The sequence below is a fragment of the Ipomoea triloba genome, chromosome 3 (genome assembly GCF_003576645.1).
Source record: "Ipomoea triloba cultivar NCNSP0323 chromosome 3, ASM357664v1".
NCBI classification, from domain to species: domain Eukaryota; kingdom Viridiplantae; phylum Streptophyta; class Magnoliopsida; order Solanales; family Convolvulaceae; genus Ipomoea; species Ipomoea triloba.
In genome coordinates, this window is record NC_044918.1 from 9,759,819 (window position 1) to 9,765,818 (window position 6,000).

Consider the following 6,000-nt stretch of genomic DNA (forward strand, 5'->3'; position numbering starts at 1 on the left):
TTCACAAGAAAAAAAGACACGATTATTAGTAGCAAAGCGTTGAACATACAACAAAGATGCAAAGAGACCATGAACATATAAAACATCTATTATATTAGACAATTTAAAAGACCTAGAAGAAGTGGAAATTGAAGCATGACCAACACTAGCAATGAGCAAACCTATGTCGTTACCAACACGAAGTGTGTTTGAACCAGTATAGCCAATAAAGGAAGACAAGGCAGAGGCATCCGGTGTAGCATGGTTCGTAACTCCAGTATCTGGGAACCAATTGTGAGAGCCAATTGAAGCATAATCATCACTGCCAGAATAAGTCATATTAGTTTACGGCCCAAGACTGTTAGACTACCTACGATAACATGATATTGCGGTATGCCCTTGACCATTGAAATTTAACACCGCTACGATTGAGGATTAGGTCGAGATCATTGACCTCGACCGCGGCCACCGCGCTGCCAACGACCACGCGCAGCACGCTGTGTTTGGGCAAAACCAGCAACCGCAGTACTCCGTCTTCCATGTTTTGCTGCCAATGCAGCAGATTGAACTACAATAGTGCCGACACCAGTGAAAAATTCATCAGCACAGATAAATTCTTAGGCTACCGAAAATTTGATATTTCCTTCAAAGTGACCCACTCCACTTTAGCAATCAACGATGCCACCAGTGGACGGTATTTCAGACGGAGACCACGAAATACATACAGATTTTGATAGTCCAACGAAACTGGGTGACCAACCAACGAGAGATTTGTTGGAAAACCATTCAATAAAGAAGGCACTTTGACAAGCCTTTTGTCCCACATTGGTTCCACAACAAGCTTTTTCTGATACGCATCAAAGGAAAGAAATAATTGGTGGTTTAATTAGTGAATCGTCTAAAAGGAATGACTTATATGTACTTAAAGGATAATTGACTAAATATTAGTATAAGGAAATTATGTATATTAGAATATATCATTACCTTGTATAGTTAGTATAGTTTTGGTAGGTTAATTATTATATGTATTAGTAAATTAGTATAAATAGGTTCATTGTATAGGAAGATGAAGAACCACTCAAGAGAAATATATTGTTATTATTCATGTTCTTCTTCTTTATTCTTCTTGGAGCTCTCACACGCTCGAAATGTGAAATTGGAGTTTACCGTGACTCGAATACGGTTAGGAGCTAGAAGCCTGCTCGAAAGGTTTCCATCCGTTACGGTCCTATCTAGGGTCGTAACAATTGGTGCTTTCATTGAGATCAAGGTGCTTTTTGAAGGGGTGGAGAGTGATACGCATCAAAGGAAAGAAATAATTGGTGGTTTAATTAGTGAATGGTCTAAAAGGAATGACTTATATGTACTTAGCTCAAGTCGCAAGTGAGCTCTCTTTGTGGGGAGGAATTTCGGGAGAACCCGGGTTCAATTCCCGCAAGTGACGATTCCCCCTGGGCCAACTCCTGTGCCTCTCGAAGCAAACGTGGGTGGACCCCGGACCGTTAAACGGACGATGTGCCTCTCGGAGCAAACGTGGGTCGACCCCGGACCGTTAAACGGACGACGGACGGCGAGAAAGACCCTGTAAATTGACCAAAAAAAAAGAGATATATTAGAATATATCATTACCTAGTATAGTTTTTGTAGGTTAATTATTATATGTATTAGTAAATTAGTTACCGAGTATAGTTTTGGTAGGTTAATTATTATATGTATTAGTAAATTAGTATAATTAGGTTCATTGTATAGGAAGATGAAGAACCACTCAAGAGAAATATATTGTTATTATTCATGCTCTTCTTCTTTATTCTTCTTGGAGCTCTCACACGCTCGAAGTGTGAAATTAGAGTTTATCATGACTCGAATATGGTTAGGAGCTAGAAGCTTGGTCGAAAGGTTTCCATCCGTTATGGTCTTATCTAGGGTCGTAACATTTTCCTCCTTTATAATAAACTATCTTTCCAAACTCTTTGAAACCTTATGGAGAGGGAAGAAGGGCGAACCACGTGCTCGCCACCGCCGCCGCCTACCCACTTGGCTCGGTTCGGTTCACAACGAGGTGTGGTGTGGAAAATTTTTATTTGTCACTTATTTATTTTCTCTCTTATTTTTTTAGAACTGTCTGAATTGGTTTCTTCCTTATCAGTCAGTCTTGAGACATGACATTATTCAAGATCTACTCCCTCTAATATTGCACTGGTTGTGTGGTTTGAATGTGGAAGTTTGTTGAAGCTTCACACTATAAATTCATTTTCACAGTTTGAGTAGAAACACACAGCAATTCAGAGCTTCCTTCTTCTTCACCCTATACATTTTCCCAGTTTGTGCACAATATAAATCTGTGTTGCCTGTCGAAAGCGTTTGGCATCGTCAACGGAAATTTTATGCTTTTAAGGTAATGTTCAACGTAAAACGACACATGATTTGTTTACTATTTTCTGTTCGCATCTCTATTCACGTTCCAGCCTTGACTTCCAACTTCGCACAGACATTGTGGCACCATATATTCTCAACAATTAAAAGCATAAAAATTCTTTTCTTCTTCGTCCACAATGTCAACATCAACTGCCAAGTCCATCGTCGACCTCACCAAAGTCGCCCGACTAACCGGTCCCAACTATCGTAGATGGTCTACTAAAATAACTATGCACTTTGAGGCACTACAACTAGATTACGTATTATTTGAAGATCCTTCCAAGTATCAGGTTTCGGCTGAAGCTCAACCTCAGCCTCCTGCAGATACCTAGGTGACCATTATTGATGCAACACCTGATCCAATGTCTCATGCACCTAAAACACCTACACAGTCTCAAGAAGCTTGTATGAAGTACCAGTTAGACAACAAAGTTGTTCGGGCCACCATACTACAACAAATGATTGATGCCTTCTTTGATATATTTTCTGTACATAAGTCTGCCAAAACAATCTGGGACTTACTGTATAAAAAGTATGGTTTTGAAGATGCTGGGAAAAGAAAGTACGCATTTGGCCGCTGGCTAAACTTTAGGATGACAAATTCTAAGTCAATTATGGAACAAGTTCATAACTATGAAAATTTGGTAACTGACATGGCGGCTGAAGGCACACATGTGAACGATACCTTTCTTCCTGATGCTCTAATAGAAAAACTACTTGAATCATAGTTAGAGTTTTAGAATAAGTTAAAACACGAAAATAAATAATACACCATGGAGCAGTTGGTGTACTCTATCAACATCAAAGAAGTAATACGCCAAAGAAACAAATCTTATAATTTCCCTACAACTTTAAAGGCTAACATTGTTGAAACTAGTGACAGGGCAAAAGTTTGGGGTCAGAACAAAAACAACAAAAAGAATATTAAATTCAACGATCATTTCAAGAATGATAAAATCCATAGAAAAGGCAAAGGTGGGCAAATGCTTTCTTTGTGGGAAACAAAGACACCGTGTTGATTAGTGCTTCTTTCGCAAAGGGATCTCTAATCAAAACACACAGAAATCAAATAATGAAGAATCCAAGAATCAAGCCAATTTGTCGGAGAATACATAGGTAATCGTTGTTGTGATAACCAAGGCTAATGTTGTAGGAGATTAAGAAGAATGGGCGATAGACATTAGAGCCTCTCACCATCCCACTTCTACTTAAGCAAAGATCTGTTCAAGGTGTTCAAGCTAGCATCTAAAAAGGAACAAGAACTCTAGTGTTTCCGAGGTAAGAAGTAAGAGGAACAATAGAGCTTATGTTATATTCATGTAAAAAGTTACAAAATGTGTTATTTGTCCCTTCACTTCGAAGAAACTTAATATTTAGAGTCTTGTTGAACAAGACTGGAATTAAGTTGGTCTTTGAGTCTGATCGTCTGGTCATGACTCGTCAATGAGAATATCACAGTAAGGGTTATTTACATGGTGGGTTATTTGTTCTAGATGTAGTTGTAATTAGAGCTCCCCCTACTGTAAGTGGTCACCCTCTGATTATTTATGATTTCATTCAAAATTAGCATGGTCTTAATAATAATACTTCTTCTTCTTCTCACATTGTTGTCTCCGTTAATGTTTGGCATGGTAGACTAGGACATGTGGCCTTGATTGTTTGAATATACTAAGGAATATAGATATGTTGCCAAATTTGACAAATGATTCATATTCTCAGTGTGAAACTTGTGCTGAAGCTAAATTTGCTAGAAAATCATTTTTTGCTATAAACTATCATACTACATCTGTCCTAGAATTAATTCACATTGATTTAGCTGATTTCAAAAGCACTAAAAGTAGAGGTGGAAAGCGTTATTACATTATTTTCATTGATGATTTTTCACGGTTTACAAAAATTTATTTATTGAGAACAAAAGACGAAGTTGAATAGAAATTCTTGATCTTTAAATCAGAAGTAAAAAATTATCTAAATAAAAAGATTAAAAAACTTCATTCTAATAGGAGAGGAGAATATGAAACAAAAATATGTGTGAAAGTTCTAGTATTATTCATGAGGTAACTGCTCCCCATACTCTCCAACAAAATGGCATAGTTGAGAGGATAAATGCAACTCTCAGCAAAGAGATGATTAATACCATGCTGATCAGTTCAAGTGCACCAGACTCTTTGTGGGGGAGGGGGAGCTGTCTTAATACGAACCACATACTGAATAGAGTACCCCATAAAGGATTTGATAAAATGCCCTATGGATTGTGGAAAGGACATGCCTTTAACCTCAAATACTGATGGGGTGTAGTTTTCGTGGTGGATAGAAAGAAATAGATGTTAAAACGGAAAGATTTCTGAGTATCGTTCTCAAAGGACGGCAAGAAGGGAGTTTGAGCGGTAAGGGAATTAAGCACAAGAGTGTTTAGTGTTTGAAAGCTAACCCAAGCATAGTAAGGAATGTGCACGAAACATAATGCAAATAAGGAACAAAACGTTGGAAACAAACAATTGGAAAGGAGGATTTGGACCTTGCAACTCATATAGGTATCCTTGATTTCCTAAGATATTAGGCTAGCAACACTTAGATTATGAAAATGAGACAAGGTCACCAACACCACCGCCACTCTCGTGGTCAATGGACTCACTCCTTAGATCGTAATGTCATCCTTGTGATCATTAGGCTAGGAGAGGCATTTTGTCAAACACGTTATGTGCCTCTTATCTTCCACTTCTCCCTTTTCTCAAAGGTGAGAAGGAAATGTGCTAGGCTAGGCTAAGGAGTAACTCTACTCTTATAGATGAGACTCCTTCTCCAAACACCTCTCATATAGGTTGATCACCCCTACACAAGAGTCAAAGTGGATCACCACTCACACAATCAAACTCATAATCAAGCAATTACAAAACCTAATTGATCAATTCAAAGCTCAAGAACATCCATACAACATTGCTCAATCCAAATCCACAAAGATCTATCTAATCATACTTGGAATTGAAATAGCAAAAGGTAAAAGTAATGACAAGAAATTAAAAGGAAGACTTAGCTAGGAATTGAACTTTGAATTTGAACTTGAACTTGAAATTGAACTTTAATCTTGAACTTGAATGTAGATCACAATCTTGCACCAATGGAATTCTTCTCTAATTCTAATCTAAACTAAGAATTGCAATGTGGAGTGATTTGGGAGAGTTCTCTCTAGGCTAATCCTAGACAGAGAAAGTCTAAAATGATCTAAAACTGAAGTGTGATGACTCCCCTGCAAAATGGCTCCATTCCCCTTTTAAATCTCGCCCAACTGCTGAAATTTCCGCGATGGACGCACGGCTGGACGCGCGTCCACTGCGCGTCCAGCGTGCCTTTTGCTGCACAGACTCCAAACTTCAGAGGGCTGAAAGTTGGATGCGGGCGTCCAACCCGCGTCCACAGCAGACTGCTGTTCTGCTGCCAAACTTCTGCAAGCATAATTTCGGACGCAGGCCTGGACGCATGGGTGGACGCATGGGTGGACGCGCGTCCACTGCGCGTCCACTGCAGTCCTGGCCTATTTTTTGCTCTAACTTTGGTTTGTTCTTCACTTATCTGAAATGTTGTCATTTCCTGCCCTTTTTGCACATC